This window comes from Hyla sarda, chromosome 1 (assembly GCF_029499605.1).
Source record: "Hyla sarda isolate aHylSar1 chromosome 1, aHylSar1.hap1, whole genome shotgun sequence".
In the NCBI taxonomy this organism is placed as follows: domain Eukaryota; kingdom Metazoa; phylum Chordata; class Amphibia; order Anura; family Hylidae; genus Hyla; species Hyla sarda.
The window spans coordinates 163,015,443-163,030,529 of NC_079189.1; the positions used below are offsets into that span (position 1 = coordinate 163,015,443).

Here is a 15,087-nt window from a genome sequence, read left to right on the forward strand (position 1 = left end):
CTCCAGACAGGTTCACCGGAAGGGGGCTCTGGTAAACTTGTCTGGGGGGTCGGACTCCTAGTACGAGCAGCATCACCACTCGCACTAGTGCCGGCCACTGGGCCACTATCATGGGGGGTGCGTGGCCTCGCCTGGCGGCGTCTCCGCCGCCGTATAGGTGACTCATCATCAGTACTAGATGATGAGGAGGACGATGAAGAACACAGGAATGTTGGATCTTCATCGTCCTCACTGACAGATTCGGAGTCGGAGGCAAGAAAAGCATATGCCTCCGCTGCCGAAAATGCCTGGCGAGCCATCGCCTTTTTTCTACGGTGGTGGTGGTGGTGGTGGGGGGGGGGGGGTTGGTGGCGGGTGTGTGTGTGGGGGGGGGAGGTGAGTATGTAGTGTGTGTGATTGGTGTAACTAACTGTATGGGGGGGAAAAAAGCGCTGCAGCAAAAAAAAAAAAAAAATGGCCAAATGCAGCGCCCTGAATCCCTAATAGGGCCCGGGTCACACTAAAAAAAATTGTTGCGGACCCTTTAGGTCCTATTAGGGGGTCAGGGGGGGAAAAAAAATTTAACTTTTTTTTTACACTTTTTTTTACTTTACTTTTTACTTTTTTTTACTGGTTAACCCTACCTGTCCCTGGGGCTGTACTCTCTCCCTGCTCTAAGGGGGGTCTTCCTCTGTGAGGGGCTCCGATCTTCACGGAGGGGGGGTCCCTGGCTCCTTCTCGCAGCTCTGGCCGCTGAATGAACTCAGGGAGCAAGCAGAGCCGCGAGAAGGGGCCGTTATCCCCTCCCCTGCCGGCTGCTATTGGCCGGCCGTCCGGCCAATAGCAGCGATCCTGGGGGGGTGACGACATCGCCACCTCCCCATAGATACAGAGGGTGATAGGGGGTGTATCCTACACCCCCGATCACCTTGTATCTCCGGGTCAGCGGGTCACACGTGACCCGCATCACCGGAATCGCCGAAAATCGCAAGTGTGAATTCACTTGCGATTTTCGGCGATCGCCTACATGGGGGGGTCTGATAACCCCCCTGGGCATTGGCGCGGGGTGCCTGCTGATTGATATCAGCAGTCACCCCGGTCCGGTCCCCGCCCGGCGCGCTGCAGGGACCGAAATTCCCACGGGCGTACAGGTACGCCCTTGGTCCTTAAGTACCAGGGAGCAAAGGCGTACCTGTACGCCCTTGGTCCTTAAGGGGTTAAAAGAGAAAAAGATCACAATTTAGTTAGGGATCCACAGAAAAATGTAGCTGCTTTATATATTCAATAATGTTTATTGTTTCAATAAAATGTGACATAGCGGCAGAGAGAACTGACAAAGGCCTTACTCTCGCCCTATTAATTCCCATCTTAGCCAGGGTTACTCACTTAAAACAGTATTTGTCTACAACACCAGCAGGTGTATTCTTTTGGCTGGCCTTTTACTGCAACTAGGCCCTTAGGACTATAACAGGAACAAATTGGTACACCACTTAGAAGTATATATGTGGTATGCACTTATGAGGGGTGTACAATGTGCTCCAGTACACTTAAAACAGTATTTGTTTACAACACCAGCAGGTGTGTACTTTTGTCTGGCCTTTCACAGTAACTAGGCGTGGGTGAACAGGAGTCCATACACGGGTCACTTACATTTTTTGTTGGGTTGCCAACGAGTTTTCATCCTGTAAAGTCCTGTAATTCCCCCCCTTAGTTGCGCACCGTAGGCGTGTCCCCTAACGGCAGTCATACTTTGGGTCCCATAGGAAGGTGTCTAAGCCTGTCTCCCACATATGCATTTTCTTCAACTTCACGTCCTAGTGTTGTGGAGTCACACGCCACCTGAGCGCTACACTCTGTATGCAGAGGGCATGCATTGAGGATTTTATGCAGCTCTCACATCCTGATCACGTGAGATCTGTGCATCCCCATAGAACGCTCTGTGCAGTGTAACTGCGCATGCGCCGGGCCCTCATTACTCCCAACTTCTGTAGGGAGGGTTCAGTGCATATGCAGTTACATTGCGCAGAGCGCTCTCTGGGGACGCACAGCTCTCACGTGATCTGGACATGAGAGCTGCGTAAAATCTTCAGCACATGCACTCTGCATACAGAGCGCAGCGCTCAGGGGGATGTGGAGTTCAAGAAAATGCATATGCAAATAAGGGGGCAGGCTTAGGCACCTTCCTCCGGGATCCAAAGTATGACCCTGGCATGCAGAACGGGTCTAAAGGGGATGAATTACGTGACTTTACAGGATGAAAGCCTGGCTGCAACCCAACAAAAAAAGGTAAGTGGCTCCTGTATGGACTCATGTTCACCCACAGTATAACCCAGTGTATTGGGTTTAGTGTAGGTGAACTTGCTGACAGTTTTCCCTTAACCCCTTAAAGAGTACATATCACCATCTAAACTTTCCCTAATCCCCCTCCCCATCTGTCCCTGACTAACTCTATCCCTGCTTTTATTTTGCTTTAAAAACCCCTAAAAATACCTTCTTTCTATGCTCTCCAGTAGCTCAATTCACTTCACAATGCACAGGAGGTTGTCATAGCAACAGCAAGTCCGTGGAGAGAGCAGATAAGCAATGCATATATAATTAGCCATGTGGAAAGTAGATAGAGGGGAGAGGAACTGAGAAAAAGAGAAGAGAGAATGTATCCTCTCTGTTTGCTCCCTTCTTGTGTATGAACTGAGTGCTCCCCCTTCCTCCTGCCTGTCTGACTGACAGGCTGGGAGCTGCACAGAGCAGATTTCAGACTCACTCACTGAGTCCGAAATGCTTGCTGACAGGATTGCTAGGGAGACCCCTAGTGGAGAAGTTTTTAAAGTAAAAAAAAAACATGAAAGGAGGATTTTTTTTTTAATAAAAGCAATTAACAAGTTATTCAGTAGGGCTTTACCTTTAATATATAAAAAGTTTGTTTCATGAGAGGTACACTTTAAGGATGAAGCCCATTTTGACCTAAAGGTTACAGCCATTTTTTGCAAATCTGACCACCTTCACTTTATGCATTAATAACTCTGAGTTGCTTTTACTTATGAATTTGATTCCGAGAATATTTTTTTCATGACATATTTTAATTTAATATAGTGCAACATTTTTCATCGATACTTGCATGCCAAATAAATTATATATTCATTCACATATACAATATGTCTACTTTATGTTGGCATCATAAATTTGAAATGTTGTTACTTTTTGAAGCCATTACAGGGCTTCAAAGTATAGGAGCAATTTTCAAAATGTTCTCGAAAAATTCAAAATCTGAAATTTTCAGGGATCGGTTAAGTTTGAAATGTATTTGAGGGGCCTTTCTGTGAGAAAATGCAAAAAATACATATATAAAGTTTGTTAACACTTTAGGTGTTTCACAGGAATAGCAGCAAAGTGGAAGATAAAACTCAAAATCTCAATTTTTTGCAGTAACATGTTCTTGTAGTCCTATTTTTTTCCTTTTTACAAGGGGTATACAGAGAAAAAGCCCCCCAAGGTTTGTAATCCAATTTCTCTCAAGTATGGAAAGACCTCATATGTGGATGTAAAGCGCTCTGAGGGTGAAATACAGGGCTTAGAAGGGAAGGAACAACTTTGGGATTTTCGAGAGAGAATTTTGCTGAAATCGTTTTTGGGGACATGTCACATTTAGGAAGTCCCCATGGTGCCAGAACAGCAAAAGAAAAAAGAAAAAAAAACATATGGCACACTATTTGGGAAACTACAATACACAAAGAATGTAACAAGGGGCACAGTGAGCCCCCACGCCCCACAGATGTTTGATAAATTTCCGTTGCAGTTGGACGTGAAAATAAAAAAGTAAAAGGATAAAAAGCCCCCCCAATTTTTTATTCAATTTCTTCTGAGAATGGAAATACCCTATATGTATAAGTAAAGTGCTCTGTGGGCGCACAACAGGATGCATAAGAGGAGCGGCATTGGGCTTTAGTAGAGAGAATTTGACTGGAATTCAAGTAGGGGCCATGTGCATTTACAAAGCCCCCATGGGCCAGAACAGTGGATCCCCCCACATGTGTACCCCTTTTGCAAACTACATCCCTCACGGAATGTAATAAGGGGTGCAGTGAGCATTTACACCCCACTGGCATTTGACATATTTTTGGAACAGTGGGCTGTGCAAATTAAAAATTACATTTTTCATTTTCACGGACCATTGTTCCAATAATCTGTCAGACCCCTGTTGGGTGTTAAGGCTCACTGTACCCCTTATTACATTCCTTGATGGGTGTAGTTTCCAAAAGGGGGACACGTGTTTTTTTTATTTTTTTTTTTAGCATTTTTGTAAAAACCTCTGGTATGATCAGCCATCCCTGTGCAAATCCCCAATTTAGGCCTCAAATGTACATGGTGCTCTCTCACTTCTGAGCCATGTTGTCCCCCCTCGCCCACATATAGGGTATTTCCATACTGGGGAGAAATTGCGTTACTTCTTTTGGGGAGGCTCTTTCTCCTTTCAATTCTTGTGAAAATGAAAAATTAAGGAAAAACTTTTCTTTTTAAACAAACATGCTAGTGTAGCCCCATTTATTTTTTCATTTTCAGAAGTGGTAAAGGTAAAATAGGCCCCTCAAAATTTGTAACACAATTTCTCCTGAGTACGGAAATACCCCATATGTAGCCCTAAACTGTTGCCTTGAAATACTACAGGGCTCCAGAAAGAGCGCCTTGCACATTTGAGGCCTAAATTAGTGATTTTCATAAAGGCGGCTGAGGCAATGTTCAGACAGGGGAATGTCCGCAAGGAAAATTTCTGTGCGGACATTCCATCAACAGCGGAGCACTGGCATAACATGCCAGCGCTAGGAGTGCTAGGAAGTGCCCTGTCTCATAGATGGCAATGCATTTCTGCTTGGACTCCGCAGAAAGAATAGACATGTCTATGCTTACTGCGGACTCCCGAATTGGAATATCCACCACAGAAACATCTGCTGCAGAAATTCTGCTGTGTGCACAGGAAAGCATTGGGGTGCTGGGCCCCAAAAGTTTGTTTGAGCTGCCACCAAATTGACAATGTTCACTGAAAAAAATGTAAAGTTAATTTCAGTGAGGACTGTGGGGTCAATTTGGATTCCTGGGCAGCCAACAAATCGAGCAATCAGTGGCTCATAACCGTACGGACTGGGGTCCAGGCGGGGTTACCTATATGGGAGACAGGGGAAGTTGTATATGGGGCAGGATTACAAGTATGGGGAACCTCTACTGGCATTGGGGCTTATCATCATTGGATGATGACAAAGGGGAGGAGGAAGAAATGAAAAGTCTTTCTCCTCTCCCTCATTGGCAGTCTCGGTGTTGGAGGCAAACACATGGTGTATACCTCCTCCATGGAAAAGCCTTTGGGGTATTTATATTTTATGGGGGGGGGGGGTCGTACGGGTGTAAATGTAGTGTTTTCACTTTATTTCAATGTGTAGGTGTAGTGTTGTGTTTTTTATGTTTACTGAAGGCTTTTTTTTGTGGTGCAGGTTTTTTTTTTTGCACTATTTGGGGAGCTTTTGTGGTCCGTGCAACCCCTAACTGCTCTGCGCTATGTGGACATACTGTACCCCATGTGCAGACTGCGCTGATTGCTGATCAGCACTTTTTATGAGTGCCGTTTTTTTCAAGCTTTTTTGTGGGTGTTTGGGATCTGTGCCACCAGCGACTGTTCTGCGCTGTTTGGCCATACCCCAAAAAAGTGCTGAAAGTAATAACTCACTGATCAGCAATCAGCGCAGTCTGCACACGAGGTATGGTACAGCCACACAGAACAGTCGCTGGTGGCACGGACCGCATACACCCCCCCCCCCCCCCCGCAAAAAAAAAACATAGAAAAAAACAAAACTGCACCCCATAAAAAGCTAGGGGCCGGCAGCAGACCAGTGGTCGCCAAAGTGTGGCCCTCCAGATTTTGCAACACTACAACTCCTAGCATACCCGGACAGCTGTTGGCTGTCTGGGCATGCTGGGAGTTGTAGTTTTCCAACATATGAATGTCCACACTTTGGCGACCACTGGTCTGCTGCCTGCCCCAAGCTTTTTATGGGGTGCTGTTTTGTTTTTCTTTTGCACTTTTTTTTTTATAGTTGCAACTACTAGAGGGTGAGGACTTATCTGCTCTGTCTCTCTACTGCTGCCCCTGGACTTCCATGCACCCGCCGGGACCTCTGTGCACCCGCCGATCCCGCCGCACGCCCGCCGATCACACGCACCCTGGCTGGCTCCTCATTTAGAATCTCTTTCATAATGTATTATGTTTTTGAAACCTAACATTGCATTTTGATGCTCTCAGGAAACTATCTATGGCTGTCATTAATGTGCAACTGTCACATCACATGACCCTACATAACCGCACACTGTGTAACCAGACTGTGTAATGCAGCCATACCTTTGGCTACTTACTCCATATCTCTATCCTTATAAAAATGACTTTATCATGCAGTCAGGATCAATAGTCAGGTAGGCGTGGCCATGGATCCACAATTTCCCAAGGCTGCCACACTTTTGTCTGCCTCAGTCATTGATTAGCCACTGTAGAATTGACACACAGGTCTGCAACACATGCACTGTCACTCATTATTACGGCGCGGTGCGGTGGACCTGTGTGTCTATTATGCAGTGTCAAAGCAATGCCTGAGGATGAGAGAGACATGGAAGCCCATGGGAATTGCGGACCCTTGACCATGTTCTGACTACCCGATAATGTCATTTTTATGAACATAAAGAAATGGAATAAGAAGCCAAAGGTATGACTACATTACACTTTCCCAAACTGACTTGTTGCTATGGTAGAATCCTATTACACTACAACACTTGCTTTTAGTGATATACACTGGTAATGAGATTGACTGAAACTGTCACGATGCCGGCTGGCAGGAGGTGGATCCTCTGTGCCAGAGAGGGATTGGCGTGGACCGTGCTAGTGGACCGGTTCTAAGTCACTACTGGTATTCACCAGAGCCCGCCGCAAAGCGGGATGGTCTTGCTGCGGCGGTAGTGACCAGGTCGTATCCACTAGCAACGGCTCAACCTCTCTGACTGCTGAAGATAGGCGCGGTACAAGGGAGTAGACAGAAGCAAGGTCGGACGTAGCAGAAGGTCGGGGCAGGCAGCAAGGATCGTAGTCAGGGGCAACGGCAGGAGGTCTGGAACACAGGCTAGGAACACACAAGGGAACGCTTTCACTAGGCACAAGGGCAACAAGATCCGGCGAGGGAGTGCAGGGGAAGTGAGGTATACATAGGGAGTGCACAGGTGAAGACACTAATTGGAACCACTGCGCCAATCAGTGGCGCAGTGGCCCTTTAAATCGCAGAGACCCGGCGCGCGCGCGCCCTAGGGAGCGGGGCCGCGCGCGCCGGGACAGGACCGAGGGAGAGCGAGTCAGGTACGGAAGCCGGGGTGCGCATCCCGGCTGGAGGCGGTATCGCAGCGCACCCGGTCAGTGGGTCTGACCGGGGCGCTGCCGTAGCGAGGATGTTGCGAGCGCTCCGGGGAGGAGCGGGGACCCGGAGCGCTCGGCGTAACAGAAACACAGAGTTAAATAATTAGAGTGGTTTTTAAATAATTTTGGTGTATGTATTAAGAAGGGATCATAGGGTATTTGCTAGCAGTTTAAAAGTGAATGTAATAAAATAAAAATATTTTAAATGTAGCAAGACATAAAACTTTTATCAGTTTTTTTATCAAGATATTCAGGTCAAAAAGCTATGCGTTGAGAAATACAAATATACCATTGAGACACTTCTTTACACAGTTTAACATGTAAAACACATGATTTACATAGGTACATATATCTATTTACAGTACAGTTACACTCATACAATTCTGCGCTGAGCAAATCTGTCACTTGTCACCACTTAAACACTAATACCTATTGTCATGTTTAAATCTTAAGTCTAGTCATGCGAAAAACTGTTTTACTTGGTTATATTGATTTCATGGTGCTTATTTTCTTGTTTGTTTTTAAAGAATAATGTTTGCTTGTCCACCAAATCTGATTAAACAGGTTTAATCCTCATTTTACAACATTAAGTCCTCCAGGACACTGTTCTAATGTGATTTTCTCAAGTACCTTATCTGTTGTAGTTATCAAGGTATCTCTTTTTAAATCATTATTTCTATTTCTGTGATTTTGTTTACAAACATGCCTGCAAAAATATTTTAGAACATTTGTTTATGTATTCTATTTACACCTGAGAAGTAGTTATGTGTTTTATTAGGTCCTCCAGATCTATATTACGGAGCTAGGATGTTGATAGAATCCTGCCATTCAGAAAATCTTTAATGCATATATAATTTTTATGGCAACATAATAAGAAGATACAAAATGCAGCACAAGTTCCGGCACTAAGGCTTTTATCAACTGCATGCAGTTGATAAAGGCCTTAGTGTGGAACGTGTGCTGCACTTTGCATCTGCTTGCTATTTTGCAATAAAAATGATACATGTATTGAAGATTTTCTGAATGCCAGGATTCTATCAACATATTATTTTCCACTACATCCACGAGCACCACAAGCTACAGTGTCGAAGATTCTCTTTACTTGATCATATTAGGCTGGGTTCACATATATCAGTTGTCCGGCATAGTTTCCCTCTGGTGTGCACCGGAGGGAAACTGATGCTAGAACTGATCCCATTCATTTGAATGGGACAGTTCACAATCATCCAGCATCTCAATTTTGATGCTGGATGGTTGGACAAGCTGAACAGCATCAGACAGGGGAACGCAGCTTGCTGAATTCCCCTGTCCGGTGCCAGAAACAATGGACACCGGATGACAACTGATGACAACTGATGCACATTGTCATCAGTTGCGTTGAGATTTAGGCTGCTTTCACCTATACCCGATGCCGGACATATGTGAACCCAGCCTTAGGCTGGATTCACATATGTCCGGCATCCGGCATAGGTGAACTCAGCCTAAATCTTGACGCAACTGATGCCACAACTGATGACAACTTATCATCAGTTGTATGGAATGCGGTTTCCATTGTTTCTGGGCAACGGACAGGGGAATGCAGCAAGCTGCGTTCCCCTTTCCGGTGCCCTCCAGCATGTCCAACCATCCGGCATCAAAATTGAGACGCTGGATGATTATGAACTGTCCCATTCAAATGAATGGGATCAGTTCTAGCATCAGTTTCCCTCCGGTGCATGCCGGAGGGAAACTGTGCCGGACGACTGATATATGTGAACCAAGCCTAACAGAGCTGACTATGAAAGACATGCATGTTCAGCATGCTCAGCATGTATTTTCTACAGAGATACAAGAGTTAAGTCTCTATCAGACTCCTCTGGTGGTTGCTTATGACTTCAAGACCAAAGGGATCAGTTGGGCTGGGTTCACTTATGTCTGGCATCCGGCATAGGTGAACTCAGCCTAAATCTCGACACAACTGATGACAACTTGTTATCAGTTGTATGGCATGCGGCGTCCATTGTTTCTGGGCAACGGACAGGGAAACGCAGCAAGCTGCGTTCCCCTGTCCGGTGCCCTCCGGCATGTCCAACCATCCGGCGTCAAAATTGAGACGCTGGATGATTGTGAACTGTCCAATTCAAATAAATTGGATCAGTTCTAGCATCAGTTTCCCTCCGGTGCACGCCGAAGGGAAACTTTGCCAGACGACTGATATATGTGAACCCAGCCTTAGTTGATATTCAACTGCCCATTTCTTATTTATTTGCAGCCAGGGGGTAATCAAGAGGCTGCCATACACATTAGAAGGTTGTCTGATTCCACAATGGTTTGGATGAAATTAGACATGGCTATCATTTCTATGGTTCTAATTTCATGAAATTAACTTTCCAAACATTTTCCATTTGCCCCATATCAAAAAGGGTAAAATGTTTGCTGTCTATACTGAAAACCACAGATTATTTTATGTATTTATCTATTTTTTTTATCTTTTCTTTTTTTTTAACAATGGAAACTTTCTGTCCTTACAAACCTACTATGTATTATTTTGGAATGCAATGAACTTATAGGAAAATAAGAGCAATTTTACTACAATTGCTACAAATAATGATATGTTTTGTTTTCTTATTAAAATAATGACTAGAGATGGGCTGATTTCCTAAAAATAGTTTTGAAATTATATGATTAAAGGACCATCCAATTTGATTCCATTTGAAGGCCAATTTTGATTCAAAAGTGCCACCCAAAAGTGGTCTCCTAGCACTGTATCCAACTTCTTTAAATGGGCACTGTCAGATTCAAAAACAATTTATATGTTGTACATCTTAGAAAAACATTAACCTTTCTAATATACTTCATAAGAAAATTGTATTTCCTTTTGATAGAAATCATGGATTATAAAAATCATGGCTTTGTCCAAACTAAAACACAGGCATGGACAAAGTCTGTGCTCTCTCCTGTCTGATAGGACTTCTCTGTGCTCTCTTCTGTCTGATAGTACTCCTCTGTGCTCTCTCCTGTCTGATTGTACTCCTCTGTGCTCTCTCCTGTCTGTTAGTACTCCTGTGTGCTCTCTCCTGTCTGATAGGACTCCTTGATTCTCTCTCCTGTCTGATAGGACTTCTCTGTGCTCTCTCCTGTCTGATAGCACTCCTCTGTGCTCTCCTGTCTGATAAGACTCCTATGTGCTCTATTCTGTCTGATAGTACTCCTCTGTGCTCTCTCCTGTCTGATAGCACTCCCCTGTGCCCTCTCCTGTCTGATAGCACTCCTATGTGCTCTCTCCCGTCTGATAGTACTTCTCTGTGCTCTCTCATGTCTGATAGCACTCCCCTGTGCCCTCTCCTGTCTGATAGCACTCCTATGTGCTCTCTCCCGTCTGATAGTACTTCTCTGTGCTCTCTCCTGTCTGATAGTACTCCTCTGTGCTCTCTCCTGTCTGTTAGTACTCCTCTGTGCTCTCTCCTAACTGTAAGTACTCCTCTGTGTTTGATAGGACAGAAGAGAGCACCCTCACTTACTGGAATTAGACCAAGGCTGTGCTTCTTATGAAGTATATTAGAAAGGTTAATGTTTTGCCAAAATATAAAAAGTTTTTGTACCTGACAGTGTCCATTTAAGCTCTTCTCACTAAGAAAGCATTAGTTACATCAAAGTGACAGCAACATACAGTGCATGGCTGTGCACATGGTATTATACACACAGTGATATCAGATAAAACAAAAGCTTTTTAACAAGTAGTCCACAAATTATACCTTTAGGGAGACAAATGCCCGCTGCTTTTATGCACACAGTGGTTTTGGGTGAAGCATCACATTTTCTACAAGAGGTCCAATAATTATCTATCTATCTATTTGTCTATCTGTCTTCTATCACCAAGGCTACATGTGCGAATGCCAGTGTGCCTGATTTTCCTGTAAAATGAAGAAACCATACATTTTGAAAGCAATTAAAAAGGGAAATCATGAAGCAGTTTAAACTTTTAACACAATCTTAAAAAATGCTAAATTAAAATTTTCAGAAAATGCAGGACACATACTAAAATATAATGGTGCTGTTTAAATGTTTGATGTAGAACTACAGCAGGTAGCAATTTTGGTTGTGCTATCAATTAGTAATTAAATATATTTATTATATATAAAGGACATCATGGACAAGACATTTATAGAAGCCAGCAGTGGTGCATTATGAGTACCTGGATGTAAAATGGATAAAAATTGTCAGTTGGACAGAAACTAGCTTACAAAATTGTATAAATGCTTGATGTTTGATGCTAAATTATTTGATCATTTAAGTGCCACTATTCGCAACTACTGTTGATATTTGCAAAACAATGGGTAATGTCATGTCTGTGATTCTTGGGCATCTGTTTCACTAGGCAATGCATGCTATCAGCACAGGATTTAAATTTGAATTTGAATCATGAACTTGAAAAACTATTTTTATTTGGACACAGACTGAAGTATAAAAGTGTTCTATGAATACACCAATATTTGTTGACAGTATTAGCAGCCAGATACAGTATGTGAGAACAAGGAGTGTTTCCACATACACATTTATATCTTTTTCATGAGTCAATGGCACATTATTAGCCATTATCATTATTATTATAAGATTCATATTATTGAATAATGAGATGGGATATGGTGAAAATTAGTGATTCACAAATTGTATAGCTGCAACTGCATTCGAAACAATGACAGTTCTAATAAACTCATGGAGACTCAGCTGACTGCATCCTATCACTCTCTAAAATCTTTCAGTTGTTTATTCTCTTCTCCTCATTATGAAAATCACATCCTAAACTGACACTAATCCACTATCTGCCATTTACTCACTTATATCTGTCATACCTTTATCACCCACTCATATCTTTATTCCCACAAAACAGCAGGGTTTCCTGGTTGGGCTGTCATTGCTGTAAGTCTGATACTTATAAGTATAGTCCTGATTGGCTGTGAAATAAAAAGGGCTGCTTAAAAGGGAATATTGGGGAGGCCTTCCAGGCCGCTGCCTAAGGTCATGTGATCTGTATGAAATGAATAACAACATATTCAGAATCACCAAATGTTATTAGAAATTTTGGACAAATTTTTGCTGCGTAAGTCTGATACTTGCAACTATAGTACTGATTGCCTGGGAAATAAAAAGGTCTGCTTAGAAGGCAATATAGGGGAGGCCCTCACGGCCGCTGTCTAAGGTCATGTGATCTGTCTGAAATGAATAACAACATATTCAGAATCACCAAATTTTATTTGAAATTTTGGACAAATTTTTGCTGCATCAGTTTATTATTCTCCAATAATAACATACATCACTGAGTGCCATCATTTCTTTGTAACTATTTGTAACTAAAGTAACTGTGATAAAAAAAAAAGTGACATATATTGGAAATAAATGCATTCACTGAGAATGACCTACAATGACATCCAACAGTGGTACTCCGGTGGAAAGCAATTTATTTTATTTTTTTCTTCAAATTAACTGGTGCTAGAAAGTTAAACAGATTTGTAAATTACTTCTATTAACCCCTTAAGGACCAGGTTTTTTCCCGTTTTTGCAATTTCATTTTTTCCTCCTTACCTTAAAAAATCATTACTTGAAATTTTGCACGTAAAAATCCATGTGATGGCTTATTTTTTGCACCACCAATTCTACTTTGGAATGACATCAGTCATTTTACCCAAAAATCTATTATAAAATGGAAAAAAAAAATTATTGTGCGACAAAATTGAAGAAAAAAAAACCCTTTTGTAACTTTTGGGGGCTTCCGTTTCTACGCAGTGCATTTTTCTGTAAAAATTAAACCTTTTCTTTATTCTGTAGGTCTATATGATTAAAATTATACCCTACTTATGTAGGTTTGATTTTGTCATACTTCTGAAAAAATCATAACTACATGCAGGACAATTTATGTGTTTAAAATTGTCCCCTTCTGATCCCCTATAACTTTTTTTTATTTTTCCGCGTATGGGGCGGTATGAGGGCTCATTTTTTGCGCTGTGATAGGAAGTTTTTACTGGTACCATTTTTGTATTGATCAGACTTTTTGATCGCTTTTTATTCATTTTTAATTTCATAAAAAGTGACCAAAAATACACTATTTTGGACTTTGGAATTTTTTTGCTCGTATGGCATTGACCGTGCAGCTTAATTAATGATATATTTTTATAATTTGGACACTTCCTCATGCGGCGATACCACATATGTTTATTTTTATTTACATAGTTGTTTTTTTTTTAAATGGGAAAAGGGGGGTGATTCAAACTTTTATTAGGAAAGGGGTTAAATGATCTTCACTTTTTTTTGCAATGTTATAGCTTCTCTAGGGGGCTATAACACTGCACACCCTGATATTTTACATTGATCAATGGTTTCTCATAGGAAACCATTGATCGATGATTCTGCCTCTTGTCTGCTCATGCCTGGATCTCAGGCACTGAGCAGTCATTCGGCGATTGGACAACAGGAGGCAGCTGTTCGCGATGCCGCTATTTCAACGCGGCGATCCCAAAAAGTCTGCTGAGATAGCCTGGGGTAGCTTAGTTTCACTTTAGATGCAGCGATCAACTTTGAAAGCCGCGTCTAGAAGTTTAATAGCACGCGGGTTAAAAAAATCTTAATCCTTGCAGTACTTATCAGCTGCTGTATACGACAGAGGAAGTTGAGTTGCTCTTTTCTGTCTGACCACAGTAATCTCTGCTGACACCTCTGTCCATGATGAATACATCGAAAATGTTACCTAATCCACTCCTCCACCCACTGATGCAAGTCCACCTGCCTCACCGATGCCAGCTAAATACAAGTCGATGGGTCCCGATGACATCATGACAGCCATAGCAGATGCCTCCTCACTGCGTGACAAGATGACACCAAGCCGCTGCAGAAGCCACCTGTCTCTCCCCTCCCCTCTATCTCTCTATCTCTATTTCTCCATTCCCTTACAGGTCTCACAGCCCTTCCATGAAACATTCCAAGTAATATCCAGATGACCACCAGATCGGATGACAGCCCGAACTGTCAAAGTTAAAGTCTGATACCGGCACCCTGACAGCGCTTAAAGACCTCCTTCTTCATGATTGGTCGCCAAAACACCTCCTTCTTCACGATTGGTCGCCGCCCGGACCTGCCCAGCAGCGATTGGTCATATTCTTCAAAAAAGATTTGCCGCCGAGGCCTCCAGGGAACACCCGGAGAGGATATACACGTCTCCTCTCCGATTGGCCAACACCCGGACCATCCCAGCAGCGATTGGCTGACATTTTTGAAAGACACCTTACCGCCACCAGCGGCAGAGACTTGGAACCGGGACTTATACGTCCCCCCTCTGATTGGCTCACTCGATATCACGGACAGCCAATCAGAATTTAGCCCACTATCCCCATGCCCATTTTTGGATGACATCCCCACACGGACTTTCCCCTATGACAGCGTAACTGTACACAGTCATGTGCAGCACGATCCTGATTGGTCACCTTTACACTATCTAACAGCAAGCGACCAATCAGCCTCAAGAGGCTCGTCTCCATTCAGTACCTGCCGCGGCAACCCAGCACAGCAATGACAGCCTCCGCCCACTGCCTCCTGATTGGTCCCACGGACACCGGCAGCTCTCTGATTGGTCGCTACTACGGACATTTCTCGCGGTTCTATTTGAACTAAATACTCCTGTAAAAGACTATACCGATGCA

The 15,087-nt window shown here is 43.3% G+C and overlaps 1 long non-coding RNA gene across 1 annotated transcript in view; it reads left to right on the forward strand.

Annotated features, from left to right (window-relative positions):
- Nucleotides 1-14,754, forward strand: part of LOC130302987 (uncharacterized) — a 164,497-nt gene extending 149,743 nt beyond the window's left edge. Inside the window, exon 4 of the long non-coding RNA XR_008853125.1 lies at nucleotides 14,090-14,754. This is a non-coding gene — a long non-coding RNA (uncharacterized LOC130302987). The remainder of the gene's footprint in view (nucleotides 1-14,089) is intronic.
- The last annotated feature ends 333 nt before the right edge of the window (nucleotides 14,755-15,087 follow it).